This window comes from Paramisgurnus dabryanus, chromosome 13 (genome assembly GCF_030506205.2).
Source record: "Paramisgurnus dabryanus chromosome 13, PD_genome_1.1, whole genome shotgun sequence".
Classification (NCBI taxonomy): domain Eukaryota; kingdom Metazoa; phylum Chordata; class Actinopteri; order Cypriniformes; family Cobitidae; genus Paramisgurnus; species Paramisgurnus dabryanus.
In genome coordinates, this window is record NC_133349.1 from 33819085 (window position 1) to 33835687 (window position 16603).

General features: G+C 52.3%; 34 non-coding genes across 34 annotated transcripts; 17 read left to right on the plus strand and 17 right to left on the minus strand.

Annotated features, from left to right (window-relative positions):
* The first annotated feature begins 121 nt into the window (after positions 1-121).
* trnam-cau (transfer RNA methionine (anticodon CAU)) lies at positions 122-195 on the plus strand. Its single transcript has one exon. It is a non-coding gene; the product is annotated as a tRNA-Met (tRNA).
* Positions 196-287: 92 nt separating this feature from the next.
* trnae-cuc (transfer RNA glutamic acid (anticodon CUC)) lies at positions 288-359 on the plus strand. Its single transcript has one exon. It is a non-coding gene; the product is annotated as a tRNA-Glu (tRNA).
* A 268-nt stretch (positions 360-627) lies between these two features.
* Positions 628-700, minus strand: trnar-acg (transfer RNA arginine (anticodon ACG)). The gene has a single exon. It is a non-coding gene; the product is annotated as a tRNA-Arg (tRNA).
* Positions 701-903: 203 nt separating this feature from the next.
* Positions 904-986, minus strand: trnal-cag (transfer RNA leucine (anticodon CAG)). Its single transcript has one exon. It is a non-coding gene; the product is annotated as a tRNA-Leu (tRNA).
* A 1115-nt stretch (positions 987-2101) lies between these two features.
* Positions 2102-2175, plus strand: trnam-cau (transfer RNA methionine (anticodon CAU)). Its single transcript has one exon. It is a non-coding gene; the product is annotated as a tRNA-Met (tRNA).
* Positions 2176-2267: 92 nt separating this feature from the next.
* trnae-cuc (transfer RNA glutamic acid (anticodon CUC)) lies at positions 2268-2339 on the plus strand. The gene has a single exon. It is a non-coding gene; the product is annotated as a tRNA-Glu (tRNA).
* A 254-nt stretch (positions 2340-2593) lies between these two features.
* trnar-acg (transfer RNA arginine (anticodon ACG)) lies at positions 2594-2666 on the minus strand. Its single transcript has one exon. It is a non-coding gene; the product is annotated as a tRNA-Arg (tRNA).
* A 203-nt stretch (positions 2667-2869) lies between these two features.
* On the minus strand, positions 2870-2952 carry trnal-cag (transfer RNA leucine (anticodon CAG)). The gene has a single exon. It is a non-coding gene; the product is annotated as a tRNA-Leu (tRNA).
* A 1115-nt stretch (positions 2953-4067) lies between these two features.
* trnam-cau (transfer RNA methionine (anticodon CAU)) lies at positions 4068-4141 on the plus strand. Its single transcript has one exon. It is a non-coding gene; the product is annotated as a tRNA-Met (tRNA).
* A 92-nt stretch (positions 4142-4233) lies between these two features.
* trnae-cuc (transfer RNA glutamic acid (anticodon CUC)) lies at positions 4234-4305 on the plus strand. The gene has a single exon. It is a non-coding gene; the product is annotated as a tRNA-Glu (tRNA).
* A 268-nt stretch (positions 4306-4573) lies between these two features.
* Positions 4574-4646, minus strand: trnar-acg (transfer RNA arginine (anticodon ACG)). Its single transcript has one exon. It is a non-coding gene; the product is annotated as a tRNA-Arg (tRNA).
* Positions 4647-4849: 203 nt separating this feature from the next.
* On the minus strand, positions 4850-4932 carry trnal-cag (transfer RNA leucine (anticodon CAG)). The gene has a single exon. It is a non-coding gene; the product is annotated as a tRNA-Leu (tRNA).
* A 1115-nt stretch (positions 4933-6047) lies between these two features.
* trnam-cau (transfer RNA methionine (anticodon CAU)) lies at positions 6048-6121 on the plus strand. The gene has a single exon. It is a non-coding gene; the product is annotated as a tRNA-Met (tRNA).
* A 92-nt stretch (positions 6122-6213) lies between these two features.
* Positions 6214-6285, plus strand: trnae-cuc (transfer RNA glutamic acid (anticodon CUC)). The gene has a single exon. It is a non-coding gene; the product is annotated as a tRNA-Glu (tRNA).
* A 268-nt stretch (positions 6286-6553) lies between these two features.
* Positions 6554-6626, minus strand: trnar-acg (transfer RNA arginine (anticodon ACG)). The gene has a single exon. It is a non-coding gene; the product is annotated as a tRNA-Arg (tRNA).
* Positions 6627-6829: 203 nt separating this feature from the next.
* Positions 6830-6912, minus strand: trnal-cag (transfer RNA leucine (anticodon CAG)). The gene has a single exon. It is a non-coding gene; the product is annotated as a tRNA-Leu (tRNA).
* A 1115-nt stretch (positions 6913-8027) lies between these two features.
* Positions 8028-8101, plus strand: trnam-cau (transfer RNA methionine (anticodon CAU)). The gene has a single exon. It is a non-coding gene; the product is annotated as a tRNA-Met (tRNA).
* A 92-nt stretch (positions 8102-8193) lies between these two features.
* Positions 8194-8265, plus strand: trnae-cuc (transfer RNA glutamic acid (anticodon CUC)). The gene has a single exon. It is a non-coding gene; the product is annotated as a tRNA-Glu (tRNA).
* Positions 8266-8533: 268 nt separating this feature from the next.
* Positions 8534-8606, minus strand: trnar-acg (transfer RNA arginine (anticodon ACG)). Its single transcript has one exon. It is a non-coding gene; the product is annotated as a tRNA-Arg (tRNA).
* Positions 8607-8809: 203 nt separating this feature from the next.
* On the minus strand, positions 8810-8892 carry trnal-cag (transfer RNA leucine (anticodon CAG)). The gene has a single exon. It is a non-coding gene; the product is annotated as a tRNA-Leu (tRNA).
* A 1124-nt stretch (positions 8893-10016) lies between these two features.
* trnam-cau (transfer RNA methionine (anticodon CAU)) lies at positions 10017-10090 on the plus strand. The gene has a single exon. It is a non-coding gene; the product is annotated as a tRNA-Met (tRNA).
* A 92-nt stretch (positions 10091-10182) lies between these two features.
* Positions 10183-10254, plus strand: trnae-cuc (transfer RNA glutamic acid (anticodon CUC)). The gene has a single exon. It is a non-coding gene; the product is annotated as a tRNA-Glu (tRNA).
* Positions 10255-10522: 268 nt separating this feature from the next.
* Positions 10523-10595, minus strand: trnar-acg (transfer RNA arginine (anticodon ACG)). Its single transcript has one exon. It is a non-coding gene; the product is annotated as a tRNA-Arg (tRNA).
* A 203-nt stretch (positions 10596-10798) lies between these two features.
* Positions 10799-10881, minus strand: trnal-cag (transfer RNA leucine (anticodon CAG)). Its single transcript has one exon. It is a non-coding gene; the product is annotated as a tRNA-Leu (tRNA).
* A 1115-nt stretch (positions 10882-11996) lies between these two features.
* On the plus strand, positions 11997-12070 carry trnam-cau (transfer RNA methionine (anticodon CAU)). Its single transcript has one exon. It is a non-coding gene; the product is annotated as a tRNA-Met (tRNA).
* Positions 12071-12162: 92 nt separating this feature from the next.
* Positions 12163-12234, plus strand: trnae-cuc (transfer RNA glutamic acid (anticodon CUC)). Its single transcript has one exon. It is a non-coding gene; the product is annotated as a tRNA-Glu (tRNA).
* Positions 12235-12502: 268 nt separating this feature from the next.
* Positions 12503-12575, minus strand: trnar-acg (transfer RNA arginine (anticodon ACG)). Its single transcript has one exon. It is a non-coding gene; the product is annotated as a tRNA-Arg (tRNA).
* A 203-nt stretch (positions 12576-12778) lies between these two features.
* trnal-cag (transfer RNA leucine (anticodon CAG)) lies at positions 12779-12861 on the minus strand. The gene has a single exon. It is a non-coding gene; the product is annotated as a tRNA-Leu (tRNA).
* A 1115-nt stretch (positions 12862-13976) lies between these two features.
* Positions 13977-14050, plus strand: trnam-cau (transfer RNA methionine (anticodon CAU)). Its single transcript has one exon. It is a non-coding gene; the product is annotated as a tRNA-Met (tRNA).
* A 92-nt stretch (positions 14051-14142) lies between these two features.
* trnae-cuc (transfer RNA glutamic acid (anticodon CUC)) lies at positions 14143-14214 on the plus strand. Its single transcript has one exon. It is a non-coding gene; the product is annotated as a tRNA-Glu (tRNA).
* A 268-nt stretch (positions 14215-14482) lies between these two features.
* On the minus strand, positions 14483-14555 carry trnar-acg (transfer RNA arginine (anticodon ACG)). Its single transcript has one exon. It is a non-coding gene; the product is annotated as a tRNA-Arg (tRNA).
* Positions 14556-14758: 203 nt separating this feature from the next.
* Positions 14759-14841, minus strand: trnal-cag (transfer RNA leucine (anticodon CAG)). The gene has a single exon. It is a non-coding gene; the product is annotated as a tRNA-Leu (tRNA).
* Positions 14842-15965: 1124 nt separating this feature from the next.
* trnam-cau (transfer RNA methionine (anticodon CAU)) lies at positions 15966-16039 on the plus strand. The gene has a single exon. It is a non-coding gene; the product is annotated as a tRNA-Met (tRNA).
* A 432-nt stretch (positions 16040-16471) lies between these two features.
* trnar-acg (transfer RNA arginine (anticodon ACG)) lies at positions 16472-16544 on the minus strand. Its single transcript has one exon. It is a non-coding gene; the product is annotated as a tRNA-Arg (tRNA).
* Positions 16545-16603: the final 59 nt, after the last annotated feature.

Sequence of the window (16603 nt, forward strand, 5' to 3'; positions counted from 1 at the left end):
GGGTAGCCAGAGTGCAAGAAGCCCAGTCGTGCTCTGCTCGCAGGAGTTTCCTCGCTGGTGGCGCACAAAATGCCACGCAACCAGACGCAAGGGGCCACCCAGGCGCCACCGGTCCGGGCGTGCCTCGTTGGCGCAGTTAGGCAGCGCGTCAGTCTCATAATCTGAAGGTCGTGAGTTCGAGCCTCACACGGGGCAGGGTGACTTTTTGTCGACTACTTTGAGACTTTAGACCCATTTCCGTTCCGCACAGTCTGCCGGGCATCCACGGTCTGAGAGTCAGCGTGCCCTCCCTGGTGGTCTAGTGGCTAGGATTCGGCGCTCTCACCGCCGCGGCCCGGGTTCGATTCCCGGTCAGGGAACGCTCTTTTGACGTGCGCTTGCCTTTTTCACCGGCCGGGTTATGCGCAAAGCTGGCTTCGAAGGCAAGGATCGCAGCACCTCCAAGAGGCAAAGGTCCACTGCCTCCGGGCCACCGACCTAAGGTCGGCAGGCTAATTTGCCTGCCTGCAGTCCTGCGCTCCGCCATCTGAGCAATCAGAGCCTGGTGTGCGTCCTCTGCTCTACTGAGGCATGTTGACGCAGGACAGCAGACACCCAACGTGCAGGAGGAAGGAGTAAAAGCACGATCGAGCCAGCCAGGAGTCGAACCTAGAATCTTCTGATCCGTAGTCAGACGCGTTATCCATTGCGCCACTGGCCCAACGCCAGGGCCATGGGCAGTCATGCTTGCAGAAGACAGCTGGATTCTGGAGGCCGGCATGCACAGCTGCCAAACTTCATCTCTACCAAAATGGGAAACCGGGTGGTCCCCAGCGTGCCTGCCTCCTGCCTTCTTTGAAAAGGACGCTCCCTCGAAAGAAACCACAATACACAGCACGGGGGGCTCCAACAAGTGCAATAGAATGTCAGAAGTGGGATTCGAACCCACGCCTCCAGAGGAGACTGCGACCTGAACGCAGCGCCTTAGACCGCTCGGCCATCCTGACGACCGCAGCTGCCACGAGCGAGTCGTTTTTCCTCCTCGGCGGATGTGTCGTTATAATTTTTGGAATGACTCACGGTTTTATTTCCGTCATGTAGCTCATCTTTAATTCTTATTTATTTCGTCACAACCGCCTTGAAATGGTGATGAATGTGGATTTCTCGAAATGAGGAACAATGTGCCTGAAGCCTTTCATTTGCCAAAAGCACACGCAGCCCGTCTCCATTTGCCCTGTAACGGATGCCTGTCAAAGTGGTTTTGCATACAACGATCCGTTCTCCCTTTCACATACTGTATTAGAACTGGGTCACAAAAAGGAATAGCCATTCTCAGACCCTGCTCGTTCTACATGAACGCGCAATGAAAATACTTGCTCAAATGCGGATGGATGCCATCATTGCAATTTAACGAAAAAGCGTCATCTCTGTACGTTTCACTGCCGCTTTATGGTTCACAGTTGCCTCCTAATGTAGCCAACTGTTAACCATACGGCGGTGACATCCTTAAAAGAACCGGTGGTATTGTGTCTCGAGCACACAAGGCAAACGAGGAATTCTTCAAGAGGTGAGTGCGAAGTCCAGTTTACTGCCACAGGCAACGGCCGCAGAGCTTTTTCTTTAACAGATTCTAATACGTGGAACACGTCACCAGCTTACATTGGACAGTCTTTCAACTGTAGCACAATTAAAGTTTTCCCTTTGATAATGTGGCTAAAGACGAGCCAAACACGTGATCACTGAGTAACTGGGACTTTGCATTGTGGATATGTAACTTTATTCCATTAATCTGTCAGCTGTGTCAAATGTGAGTGTTTATTTATCATGGGTTTTATCTAGACTGAGAGCACGTGCGCCAAGATCGTCCAGCAACGGCAGGCGTGCCATTCTCGACACCATTTAAAAGACGATAGGAATCCTGGGCATGACATAGCCCCTCTGTGTCTCCTTGAAGTTATTTCTGTACGTGTAACAAGTTAAGAATGAGAAGGTCCTCAGTGTGGGTAGCCAGAGTGCAAGAAGCCCAGTCGTGCTCTGCTCGCAGGAGTTTCCTCGCTGGTGGCGCACAAAATGCCACGCAACCAGACGCAAGGGGCCACCCAGGCGCCACCGGTCCGGGCGTGCCTCGTTGGCGCAGTTAGGCAGCGCGTCAGTCTCATAATCTGAAGGTCGTGAGTTCGAGCCTCACACGGGGCAGGGTGACTTTTTGTCGACTACTTTGAGACTTTAGACCCATTTCCGTTCCGCACAGTCTGCCGGGCATCCACGGTCTGAGAGTCAGCGTGCCCTCCCTGGTGGTCTAGTGGCTAGGATTCGGCGCTCTCACCGCCGCGGCCCGGGTTCGATTCCCGGTCAGGGAACGCTCTTTTGACGTGCGCTTGCCTTTTTCACCGGCCGGGTTATGCGCAAAGCTGGCTTCGAAGGCAAGGATCGTAGCACCTCCAAGAGGCAAAGGTCCACTGCCTCCGGGCCACCGACCTAAGGTCGGCAGGCTAATTTGCCTGCCTGCAGTCCTGCGCTCCGCCATCTGAGCAATCAGAGCCTGGTGTGCGTCCTCTGCAGGACAGCAGACAGCAGACACCCAACGTGCAGGAGGAAGGAGTAAAAGCACGATCGAGCCAGCCAGGAGTCGAACCTAGAATCTTCTGATCCGTAGTCAGACGCGTTATCCATTGCGCCACTGGCCCAACGCCAGGGCCATGGGCAGTCATGCTTGCAGAAGACAGCTGGATTCTGGAGGCCGGCATGCACAGCTGCCAAACTTCATCTCTACCAAAATGGGAAACCGGGTGGTCCCCAGCGTGCCTGCCTCCTGCCTTCTTTGAAAAGGACGCTCCCTCGAAAGAAACCACAATACACAGCACGGGGGGCTCCAACAAGTGCAATAGAATGTCAGAAGTGGGATTCGAACCCACGCCTCCAGAGGAGACTGCGACCTGAACGCAGCGCCTTAGACCGCTCGGCCATCCTGACGACCGCAGCTGCCACGAGCGAGTCGTTTTTCCTCCTCGGCGGATGTGTCGTTATAATTTTTGGAATGACTCACGGTTTTATTTCCTTCATGTAGCTCATCTTTAATTCTTATTTATTTCGTCACAACCGCCTTGAAATGGTGATGAATGTGGATTTCTCGAAATGAGGAACAATGTGCCTGAAGCCTTTCATTTGCCAAAAGCACACGCAGCCCGTCTCCATTTGCCCTGTAACGGATGCCTGTCAAAGTGGTTTTGCATACAACGATCCGTTCTCCCTTTCACATACTGTATTAGAACTGGGTCACAAAAAGGAATAGCCATTCTCAGACCCTGCTCGTTCTACATGAACGCGCAATGAAAATACTTGCTCAAATGCGGATGGATGCCATCATTGCAATTTAACGAAAAAGCGTCATCTCTGTACGTTTCACTGCCGCTTTATGGTTCACAGTTGCCTCCTAATGTAGCCAACTGTTAACCATACGGCGGTGACATCCTTAAAAGAACCGGTGGTATTGTGTCTCGAGCACACAAGGCAAACGAGGAATTCTTCAAGAGGTGAGTGCGAAGTACAGTTTACTGCCACAGGCAACGGCCGCAGAGCTTTTTCTTTAACAGATTCTAATACGTGGAACACGTCACCAGCTTACATTGGACAGTCTTTCAACTGTAGCACAATTAAAGTTTTCCCTTTGATAATGTGGCTAAAGACGAGCCAAACACGTGATCACTGAGTAACTGGGACTTTGCATTGTGGATATGTAACTTTATTCCATTAATCTGTCAGCTGTGTCAAATGTGAGTGTTTATTTATCATGGGTTTTATCTAGACTGAGAGCACGTGCGCCAAGATCGTCCAGCAACGGCAGGCGTGCCATTCTCGACACCATTTAAAAGACGATAGGAATCCTGGGCATGACATAGCCCCTCTGTGTCTCCTTGAAGTTATTTCTGTACGTGTAACAAGTTAAGAATGAGAAGGTCCTCAGTGTGGGTAGCCAGAGTGCAAGAAGCCCAGTCGTGCTCTGCTCGCAGGAGTTTCCTCGCTGGTGGCGCACAAAATGCCACGCAACCAGACGCAAGGGGCCACCCAGGCGCCACCGGTCCGGGCGTGCCTCGTTGGCGCAGTTAGGCAGCGCGTCAGTCTCATAATCTGAAGGTCGTGAGTTCGAGCCTCACACGGGGCAGGGTGACTTTTTGTCGACTACTTTGAGACTTTAGACCCATTTCCGTTCCGCACAGTCTGCCGGGCATCCACGGTCTGAGAGTCAGCGTGCCCTCCCTGGTGGTCTAGTGGCTAGGATTCGGCGCTCTCACCGCCGCGGCCCGGGTTCGATTCCCGGTCAGGGAACGCTCTTTTGACGTGCGCTTGCCTTTTTCACCGGCCGGGTTATGCGCAAAGCTGGCTTCGAAGGCAAGGATCGCAGCACCTCCAAGAGGCAAAGGTCCACTGCCTCCGGGCCACCGACCTAAGGTCGGCAGGCTAATTTGCCTGCCTGCAGTCCTGCGCTCCGCCATCTGAGCAATCAGTGCCTGGTGTGCGTCCTCTGCTCTACTGAGGCATGTTGACGCAGGACAGCAGACACCCAACGTGCAGGAGGAAGGAGTAAAAGCACGATCGAGCCAGCCAGGAGTCGAACCTAGAATCTTCTGATCCGTAGTCAGACGCGTTATCCATTGCGCCACTGGCCCAACGCCAGGGCCATGGGCAGTCATGCTTGCAGAAGACAGCTGGATTCTGGAGGCCGGCATGCACAGCTGCCAAACTTCATCTCTACCAAAATGGGAAACCGGGTGGTCCCCAGCGTGCCTGCCTCCTGCCTTCTTTGAAAAGGACGCTCCCTCGAAAGAAACCACAATACACAGCACGGGGGGCTTCAACAAGGGCAATAGAATGTCAGAAGTGGGATTCGAACCCACGCCTCCAGAGGAGACTGCGACCTGAACGCAGCGCCTTAGACCGCTCGGCCATCCTGACGACAGCAGCTGCCACGAGCGAGTCGTTTTTCCTCCTCGGCGGATGTGTCGTTATAATTTTTGGAATGACTCACGGTTTTATTTCCTTCATGTAGCTCATCTTTAATTCTTATTTATTTCGTCACAACCGCCTTGAAATGGTGATGAATGTGGATTTCTCGAAATGAGGAACAATGTGCCTGAAGCCTTTCATTTGCCAAAAGCACACGCAGCCCGTCTCCATTTGCCCTGTAACGGATGCCTGTCAAAGTGGTTTTGCATACAACGATCCGTTCTCCCTTTCACATACTGTATTAGAACTGGGTCACAAAAAGGAATAGCCATTCTCAGACCCTGCTCGTTCTACATGAACGCGCAATGAAAATACTTGCTCAAATGCGGATGGATGCCATCATTGCAATTTAACGAAAAAGCGTCATCTCTGTACGTTTCACTGCCGCTTTATGGTTCACAGTTGCCTCCTAATGTAGCCAACTGTTAACCATACGGCGGTGACATCCTTAAAAGAACCGGTGGTATTGTGTCTCGAGCACACAAGGCAAACGAGGAATTCTTCAAGAGGTGAGTGCGAAGTACAGTTTACTGCCACAGGCAACGGCCGCAGAGCTTTTTCTTTAACAGATTCTAATACGTGGAACACGTCACCAGCTTACATTGGACAGTCTTTCAACTGTAGCACAATTAAAGTTTTCCCTTTGATTATGTGGCTAAAGACGAGCCAAACACGTGATCACTGAGTAACTGGGACTTTGCATTGTGGATATGTAACTTTATTCCATTAATCTGTCAGCTGTGTCAAATGTGAGTGTTTATTTATCATGGGTTTTATCTAGACTGAGAGCACGTGCGCCAAGATCGTCCAGCAACGGCAGGCGTGCCATTCTCGACACCATTTAAAAGACGATAGGAATCCTGGGCATGACATAGCCCCTCTGTGTCTCCTTGAAGTTATTTCTGTACGTGTAACAAGTTAAGAATGAGAAGGTCCTCAGTGTGGGTAGCCAGAGTGCAAGAAGCCCAGTCGTGCTCTGCTCGCAGGAGTTTCCTCGCTGGTGGCGCACAAAATGCCACGCAACCAGACGCAAGGGGCCACCCAGGCGCCACCGGTCCGGGCGTGCCTCGTTGGCGCAGTTAGGCAGCGCGTCAGTCTCATAATCTGAAGGTCGTGAGTTCGAGCCTCACACGGGGCAGGGTGACTTTTTGTCGACTACTTTGAGACTTTAGACCCATTTCCGTTCCGCACAGTCTGCCGGGCATCCACGGTCTGAGAGTCAGCGTGCCCTCCCTGGTGGTCTAGTGGCTAGGATTCGGCGCTCTCACCGCCGCGGCCCGGGTTCGATTCCCGGTCAGGGAACGCTCTTTTGACGTGCGCTTGCCTTTTTCACCGGCCGGGTTATGCGCAAAGCTGGCTTCGAAGGCAAGGATCGCAGCACCTCCAAGAGGCAAAGGTCCACTGCCTCCGGGCCACCGACCTAAGGTCGGCAGGCTAATTTGCCTGCCTGCAGTCCTGCGCTCCGCCATCTGAGCAATCAGAGCCTGGTGTGCGTCCTCTGCTCTACTGAGGCATGTTGACGCAGGACAGCAGACACCCAACGTGCAGGAGGAAGGAGTAAAAGCACGATCGAGCCAGCCAGGAGTCGAACCTAGAATCTTCTGATCCGTAGTCAGACGCGTTATCCATTGCGCCACTGGCCCAACGCCAGGGCCATGGGCAGTCATGCTTGCAGAAGACAGCTGGATTCTGGAGGCCGGCATGCACAGCTGCCAAACTTCATCTCTACCAAAATGGGAAACCGGGTGGTCCCCAGCGTGCCTGCCTCCTGCCTTCTTTGAAAAGGACGCTCCCTCGAAAGAAACCACAATACACAGCACGGGGGGCTCCAACAAGTGCAATAGAATGTCAGAAGTGGGATTCGAACCCACGCCTCCAGAGGAGACTGCGACCTGAACGCAGCGCCTTAGACCGCTCGGCCATCCTGACGACCGCAGCTGCCACGAGCGAGTCGTTTTTCCTCCTCGACGGATGTGTCGTTATAATTTTTGGAATGACTCACGGTTTTATTTCCTTCATGTAGCTCATCTTTAATTCTTATTTATTTCGTCACAACCGCCTTGAAATGGTGATGAATGTGGATTTCTCGAAATGAGGAACAATGTGCCTGAAGCCTTTCATTTGCCAAAAGCACACGCAGCCCGTCTCCATTTGCCCTGTAACGGATGCCTGTCAAAGTGGTTTTGCATACAACGATCCGTTCTCCCTTTCACATACTGTATTAGAACTGGGTCACAAAAAGGAATAGCCATTCTCAGACCCTGCTCGTTCTACATGAACGCGCAATGAAAATACTTGCTCAAATGCGGATGGATGCCATCATTGCAATTTAACGAAAAAGCGTCATCTCTGTACGTTTCACTGCCGCTTTATGGTTCACAGTTGCCTCCTAATGTAGCCAACTGTTAACCATACGGCGGTGACATCCTTAAAAGAACCGGTGGTATTGTGTCTCGAGCACACAAGGCAAACGAGGAATTCTTCAAGAGGTGAGTGCGAAGTACAGTTTACTGCCACAGGCAACGGCCGCAGAGCTTTTTCTTTAACAGATTCTAATACGTGGAACACGTCACCAGCTTACATTGGACAGTCTTTCAACTGTAGCACAATTAAAGTTTTCCCTTTGATAATGTGGCTAAAGACGAGCCAAACACGTGATCACTGAGTAACTGGGACTTTGCATTGTGGATATGTAACTTTATTCCATTAATCTGTCAGCTGTGTCAAATGTGAGTGTTTATTTATCATGGGTTTTATCTAGACTGAGAGCACGTGCGCCAAGATCGTCCAGCAACGGCAGGCGTGCCATTCTCGACACCATTTAAAAGACGATAGGAATCCTGGGCATGACATAGCCCCTCTGTGTCTCCTTGAAGTTATTTCTGTACGTGTAACAAGTTAAGAATGAGAAGGTCCTCAGTGTGGGTAGCCAGAGTGCAAGAAGCCCAGTCGTGCTCTGCTCGCAGGAGTTTCCTCGCTGGTGGCGCACAAAATGCCACGCAACCAGACGCAAGGGGCCACCCAGGCGCCACCGGTCCGGGCGTGCCTCGTTGGCGCAGTTAGGCAGCGCGTCAGTCTCATAATCTGAAGGTCGTGAGTTCGAGCCTCACACGGGGCAGGGTGACTTTTTGTCGACTACTTTGAGACTTTAGACCCATTTCCGTTCCGCACAGTCTGCCGGGCATCCACGGTCTGAGAGTCAGCGTGCCCTCCCTGGTGGTCTAGTGGCTAGGATTCGGCGCTCTCACCGCCGCGGCCCGGGTTCGATTCCCGGTCAGGGAACGCTCTTTTGACGTGCGCTTGCCTTTTTCACCGGCCGGGTTATGCGCAAAGCTGGCTTCGAAGGCAAGGATCGCAGCACCTCCAAGAGGCAAAGGTCCACTGCCTCCGGGCCACCGACCTAAGGTCGGCAGGCTAATTTGCCTGCCTGCAGTCCTGCGCTCCGCCATCTGAGCAATCAGAGCCTGGTGTGCGTCCTCTGCTCTACTGAGGCATGTTGACGCAGGACAGCAGACACCCAACGTGCAGGAGGAAGGAGTAAAAGCACGATCGAGCCAGCCAGGAGTCGAACCTAGAATCTTCTGATCCGTAGTCAGACGCGTTATCCATTGCGCCACTGGCCCAACGCCAGGGCCATGGGCAGTCATGCTTGCAGAAGACAGCTGGATTCTGGAGGCCGGCATGCACAGCTGCCAAACTTCATCTCTACCAAAATGGGAAACCGGGTGGTCCCCAGCGTGCCTGCCTCCTGCCTTCTTTGAAAAGGACGCTCCCTCGAAAGAAACCACAATACACAGCACGGGGGGCTCCAACAAGGGCAATAGAATGTCAGAAGTGGGATTCGAACCCACGCCCCCAGAGGAGACTGCGACCTGAACGCAGCGCCTTAGACCGCTCGGCCATCCTGACGACCGCAGCTGCCACGAGCGAGTCGTTTTTCCTCCTCGGCGGATGTGTCGTTATAATTTTTGGAATGACTCACGGTTTTATTTCCTTCATGTAGCTCATCTTTAATTCTTATTTATTTCGTCACAACCGCCTTGAAATGGTGATGAATGTGGATTTCTCGAAATGAGGAACAATGTGCCTGAAGCCTTTCATTTGCCAAAAGCACACGCAGCCCGTCTCCATTTGCCCTGTAACGGATGCCTGTCAAAGTGGTTTTGCATACAACGATCCGTTCTCCCTTTCACATACTGTATTAGAACTGGGTCACAAAAAGGAATAGCCATTCTCAGACCCTGCTCGTTCTACATGAACGCGCAATGAAAATACTTGCTCAAATGCGGATGGATGCCATCATTGCAATTTTTCGAAAAAGCGTCATCTCTGTACGTTTCACTGCCGCTTTATGGTTCACAGTTGCCTCCTAATGTAGCCAACTGTTAACCATACGGCGGTGACATCCTTAAAAGAACCGGTGGTATTGTGTCTCGAGCACACAAGGCAAACGAGGAATTCTTCAAGAGGTGAGTGCGAAGTACAGTTTACTGCCACAGGCAACGGCCGCAGAGCTTTTTCTTTAACAGATTCTAATACGTGGAACACGTCACCAGCTTACATTGGACAGTCTTTCAACTGTAGCACAATTAAAGTTTTCCCTTTGATAATGTGGCTAAAGACGAGCCAAACACGTGATCACTGAGTAACTGGGACTTTGCTTTGTGGATATGTAACGTTATTCCATTAATCTGTCAGCTGTGTCAAATGTGTCAAATGTAAGTGTTTATTTATCATGGGTTTTATCTAGACTGAGAGCACGTGCGCCAAGATCGTCCAGCAACGGCAGGCGTGCCATTCTCGACACCATTTAAAAGACGATAGGAATCCTGGGCATGACATAGCCCCTCTGTGTCTCCTTGAAGTTATTTCTGTACGTGTATCAAGTTAAGAATGAGAAGGTCCTCAGTGTGGGTAGCCAGAGTGCAAGAAGCCCAGTCGTGCTCTGCTCGAAGGAGTTTCCTCGCTGGTGGCGCACAAAATGCCACGCAACCAGACGCAAGGGGCCACCCAGGCGCCACCGGTCCGGGCGTGCCTCGTTGGCGCAGTTAGGCAGCGCGTCAGTCTCATAATCTGAAGGTCGTGAGTTCGAGCCTCACACGGGGCAGGGTGACTTTTTGTCGACTACTTTGAGACTTTAGACCCATTTCCGTTCCGCACAGTCTGCCGGGCATCCACGGTCTGAGAGTCAGCGTGCCCTCCCTGGTGGTCTAGTGGCTAGGATTCGGCGCTCTCACCGCCGTGGCCCGGGTTCGATTCCCGGTCAGGGAACGCTCTTTTGACGTGCGCTTGCCTTTTTCACCGGCCGGGTTATGCGCAAAGCTGGCTTCGAAGGCAAGGATCGCAGCACCTCCAAGAGGCAAAGGTCCACTGCCTCCGGGCCACCGACCTAAGGTCGGCAGGCTAATTTGCCTGCCTGCAGTCCTGCGCTCCGCCATCTGAGCAATCAGAGCCTGGTGTGCGTCCTCTGCTCTACTGAGGCATGTTGACGCAGGACAGCAGACACCCAACGTGCAGGAGGAAGGAGTAAAAGCACGATCGAGCCAGCCAGGAGTCGAACCTAGAATCTTCTGATCCGTAGTCAGACGCGTTATCCATTGCGCCACTGGCCCAACGCCAGGGCCATGGGCAGTCATGCTTGCAGAAGACAGCTGGATTCTGGAGGCCGGCATGCACAGCTGCCAAACTTCATCTCTACCAAAATGGGAAACCGGGTGGTCCCCCGCGTGCCTGCCTCCTGCCTTCTTTGAAAAGGACGCTCACTCGAAAGAATCCACAATACACAGCACGGGGGGCTCCAACAAGGGCAATAGAATGTCAGAAGTGGGATTCGAACCCACGCCTCCAGAGGAGACTGCGACCTGAACGCAGCGCCTTAGACCGCTCGGCCATCCTGACGACCGCAGCTGCCACGAGCGAGTCGTTTTTCCTCCTCGGCGGATGTGTCGTTATAATTTTTGGAATGACTCACGGTTTTATTTCCTTCATGTAGCTCATCTTTAATTCTTATTTATTTCGTCACAACCGCCTTGAAATGGTGATGAATGTGGATTTCTCGAAATGAGGAACAATGTGCCTGAAGCCTTTCATTTGCCAAAAGCACACGCAGCCCGTCTCCATTTGCCCTGTAACGGATGCCTGTCAAAGTGGTTTTGCATACAACGATCCGTTCTCCCTTTCACATACTGTATTAGAACTGGGTCACAAAGAGGAATAGCCATTCTCAGACCCTGCTCGTTCTACATGAACGCGCAATGAAAATACTTGCTCAAATGCGGATGGATGCCATCATTGCAATTTAACGAAAAAGTGTCATCTCTGTACGTTTCACTGCCGCTTTATGGTTCACAGTTGCCTCCTAATGTAGCCAACTGTTAACCATACGGCGGTGACATCCTTAAAAGAACCGGTGGTATTGTGTCTCGAGCACACAAGGCAAACGAGGAATTCTTCAAGAGGTGAGTGCGAAGTACAGTTTACTGCCACAGGCAACGGCCGCAGAGCTTTTTCTTTAACAGATTCTAATACGTGGAACACGTCACCAGCTTACATTGGACAGTCTTTCAACTGTAGCACAATTAAAGTTTTCCCTTTGATAATGTGGCTAAAGACGAGCCAAACACGTGATCACTGAGTAACTGGGACTTTGCATTGTGGATATGTAACTTTATTCCATTAATCTGTCAGCTGTGTCAAATGTGAGTGTTTATTTATCATGGGTTTTATCTAGACTGAGAGCACGTGCGCCAAGATCGTCCAGCAACGGCAGGCGTGCCATTCTCGACACCATTTAAAAGACGATAGGAATCCTGGGCATGACATAGCCCCTCTGTGTCTCCTTGAAGTTATTTCTGTACGTGTAACAAGTTAAGAATGAGAAGGTCCTCAGTGTGGGTAGCCAGAGTGCAAGAAGCCCAGTCGTGCTCTGCTCGCAGGAGTTTCCTCGCTGGTGGCGCACAAAATGCCACGCAACCAGACGCAAGGGGCCACCCAGGCGCCACCGGTCCGGGCGTGCCTCGTTGGCGCAGTTAGGCAGCGCGTCAGTCTCATAATCTGAAGGTCGTGAGTTCGAGCCTCACACGGGGCAGGGTGACTTTTTGTCGACTACTTTGAGACTTTAGACCCATTTCCGTTCCGCACAGTCTGCCGGGCATCCACGGTCTGAGAGTCAGCGTGCCCTCCCTGGTGGTCTAGTGGCTAGGATTCGGCGCTCTCACCGCCGCGGCCCGGGTTCGATTCCCGGTCAGGGAACGCTCTTTTGACGTGCGCTTGCCTTTTTCACCGGCCGGGTTATGCGCAAAGCTGGCTTCGAAGGCAAGGATCGCAGCACCTCCAAGAGGCAAAGGTCCACTGCCTCCGGGCCACCGACCTAAGGTCGGCAGGCTAATTTGCCTGCCTGCAGTCCTGCGCTCCGCCATCTGAGCAATCAGTGCCTGGTGTGCGTCCTCTGCTCTACTGAGGCATGTTGACGCAGGACAGCAGACACCCAACGTGCAGGAGGAAGGAGTAAAAGCACGATCGAGCCAGCCAGGAGTCGAACCTAGAATCTTCTGATCCGTAGTCAGACGCGTTATCCATTGCGCCACTGGCCCAACGCCAGGGCCATGGGCAGTCACGCTTGCAGAAGACAGCTGGATTCTGGAGGCCGGCATGCACAGCTGCCAAACTTCATCTCTACCAAAATGGGAAACCGGGTGGTCCCCAGCGTGCCTGCCTCCTGCCTTCTTTGAAAAGGACGCTCCCTCGAAAGAAACCACAATACACAGCACGGGGGGCTCCAACAAGGGCAATAGAATGTCAGAAGTGGGATTCGAACCCACGCCTCCAGAGGAGACTGCGACCTGAACGCAGCGCCTTAGACCGCTCGGCCATCCTGACGACCGCAGCTGCCACGAGCGAGTCGTTTTTCCTCCTCGGCGGATGTGTCGTTATAATTTTTGGAATGACTCACGGTTTTATTTCCTTCATGTAGCTCATCTTTAATTCTTATTTATTTCGTCACAACCGCCTTGAAATGGTGATGAATGTGGATTTCTCGAAATGAGGAACAATGTGCCTGAAGCCTTTCATTTGCCAAAAGCACACGCAGCCCGTCTCCATTTGCCCTGTAACGGATGCCTGTCAAAGTGGTTTTGCATACAACGATCCGTTCTCCCTTTCACATACTGTATTAGAACTGGGTCACAAAGAGGAATAGCCATTCTCAGACCCTGCTCGTTCTACATGAACGCGCAATGAAAATACTTGCTCAAATGCGGATGGATGCCATCATTGCAATTTAACGAAAAAGCGTCATCTCTGTACGTTTCACTGCCGCTTTATGGTTCACAGTTGCCTCCTAATGTAGCCAACTGTTAACCATACGGCGGTGACATCCTTAAAAGAACCGGTGGTATTGTGTCTCGAGCACACAAGGCAAACGAGGAATTCTTCAAGAGGTGAGTGCGAAGTACAGTTTACTGCCACAGGCAACGGCCGCAGAGCTTTTTCTTTAACAGATTCTAATACGTGGAACACGTCACCAGCTTACATTGGACAGTCTTTCAACTGTAGCACAATTAAAGTTTTCCCTTTGATAATGTGGCTAAAGACGAGCCAAACACGTGATCACTGAGTAACTGGGACTTTGCATTGTGGATATGTAACTTTATTCCATTAATCTGTCAGCTGTGTCAAATGTGAGTGTTTATTTATCATGGGTTTTATCTAGACTGAGAGCACGTGCGCCAAGATCGTCCAGCAACGGCAGGCGTGCCATTCTCGACACCATTTAAAAGACGATAGGAATCCTGGGCATGACATAGCCCCTCTGTGTCTCCTTGAAGTTATTTCTGTACGTGTAACAAGTTAAGAATGAGAAGGTCCTCAGTGTGGGTAGCCAGAGTGCAAGAAGCCCAGTCGTGCTCTGCTCGCAGGAGTTTCCTCGCTGGTGGCGCACAAAATGCCACGCAACCAGACGCAAGGGGCCACCCAGGCGCCACCGGTCCGGGCGTGCCTCGTTGGCGCAGTTAGGCAGCGCGTCAGTCTCATAATCTGAAGGTCGTGAGTTCGAGCCTCACACGGGGCAGGGTGACTTTTTGTCGACTACTTTGAGACTTTAGACCCATTTCCGTTCCGCACAGTCTGCCGGGCATCCACGGTCTGAGAGTCAGCGTGCCCTCCCTGGTGGTCTAGTGGCTAGGATTCGGCGCTCTCACCGCCGCGGCCCGGGTTCGATTCCCGGTCAGGGAACGCTCTTTTGACGTGCGCTTGCCTTTTTCACCGGCCGGGTTATGCGCAAAGCTGGCTTCGAAGGCAAGGATCGCAGCACCTCCAAGAGGCAAAGGTCCACTGCCTCCGGGCCACCGACCTAAGGTCGGCAGGCTAATTTGCCTGCCTGCAGTCCTGCGCTCCGCCATCTGAGCAATCAGAGCCTGGTGTGCGTCCTCTGCTCTACTGAGGCATGTTGACGCAGGACAGCAGACACCCAACGTGCAGGAGGAAGGAGTAAAAGCACGATCGAGCCAGCCAGGAGTCGAACCTAGAATCTTCTGATCCGTAGTCAGACGCGTTATCCATTGCGCCACTGGCCCAACGCCAGGGCCATGGGCAGTCATGCTTGCAGAAGACAGCTGGATTCTGGAGGCCGGCATGCACAGCTGCCAAACTTCATCTCTACCAAAATGGAAAACCGGTTGGTCCCCCGCGTGCCTGCCTCCTGCCTTCTTTGAAAAGGACGCTCCCTCGAAAGAAACCACAATACACAGCACGGGGGGCTCCAACAAGGGCAATAGAATGTCAGAAGTGGGATTCGAACCCACGCCTCCAGAGGAGACTGCGACCTGAACGCAGCGCCTTAGACCGCTCGGCCATCCTGACGACCGCAGCTGCCACGAGCGAGTCGTTTTTCCTCCTCGGCGGATGTGTCGTTATAATTTTTGGAATGACTCACGGTTTTATTTCCTTCATGTAGCTCATCTTTAATTCTTATTTATTTCGTCACAACCGCCTTGAAATGGTGATGAATGTGGATTTCTCGAAATGAGGAACAATGTGCCTGAAGCCTTTCATTTGCCAAAAGCACACGCAGCCCGTCTCCATTTGCCCTGTAACGGATGCCTGTCAAAGTGGTTTTGCATACAACGATCCGTTCTCCCTTTCACATACTGTATTAGAACTGGGTCACAAAAAGGAATAGCCATTCTCAGACCCTGCTCGTTCTACATGAACGCGCAATGAAAATACTTGCTCAAATGCGGATGGATGCCATCATTGCAATTTAACGAAAAAGCGTCATCTCTGTACGTTTCACTGCCGCTTTATGGTTCACAGTTGCCTCCTAATGTAGCCAACTGTTAACCATACGGCGGTGACATCCTTAAAAGAACCGGTGGTATTGTGTCTCGAGCACACAAGGCAAACGAGGAATTCTTCAAGAGGTGAGTGCGAAGTACAGTTTACTGCCACAGGCAACGGCCGCAGAGCTTTTTCTTTAACAGATTCTAATACGTGGAACACGTCACCAGCTTACATTGGACAGTCTTTCAACTGTAGCACAATTAAAGTTTTCCCTTTGATAATGTGGCTAAAGACGAGCCAAACACGTGATCACTGAGTAACTGGGACTTTGCATTGTGGATATGTAACGTTATTCCATTAATCTGTCAGCTGTGTCAAATGTGTCAAATGTAAGTGTTTATTTATCATGGGTTTTATCTAGACTGAGAGCACGTGCGCCAAGATCGTCCAGCAACGGCAGGCGTGCCATTCTCGACACCATTTAAAAGACGATAGGAATCCTGGGCATGACATAGCCCCTCTGTGTCTCCTTGAAGTTATTTCTGTACGTGTAACAAGTTAAGAATGAGAAGGTCCTCAGTGTGGGTAGCCAGAGTGCAAGAAGCCCAGTCGTGCCATGCTCGCAGGAGTTTCCCCGCTGGTGGCGCACAAAATGCCACGCAACCAGACGCAAGGGGCCACCCAGGCGCCACCGGTCCGGGCGTGCCTCGTTGGCGCAGTTAGGCAGCGCGTCAGTCTCATAATCTGAAGGTCGTGAGTTCGAGCCTCACACGGGGCAGGGTGACTTTTTGTCGACTACTTTGAGACTTTAGACCCATTTCCGTTCCGCACAGTCTGCCGCGCATCCACGGTCTGAGAGTCAGCGTGCCCTCCCTGGTGGTCTAGTGGCTAGGATTCGACGCTCTCACCGCCGCGGCCCGGGTTCGATTCCCGGTCAGGGAACGCTCTTTTGACGTGCGCTTGCCTTTTTCACCGGCCGGGTTATGCGCAAAGCTGGCTTCGAAGGCAAGGATCGCAGCACCTCCAAGAGGCAAAGGTCCACTGCCTCCGGGCCACCGACCTAAGGTCGGCAGGCTAATTTGCCTGCCTGCAGTCCTGCGCTCCGCCATCTGAGCAATCAGAGCCTGGTGTGCGTCCTCTGCTCTACTGAGGCATGTTGACGCAGGACAGCAGACACCCAACGTGCAGGAGGAAGGAGTAAAAGCACGATCGAGCCAGCCAGGAGTCGAACCTAGAATCTTCTGATCCGTAGTCAGACGCGTTATCCATTGCGCCACTGGCCCAACGCCAGGGCCATGGGCAGTCATGCTTGCAGAAGACAGCTGGATTCTGGAGGCCGGCA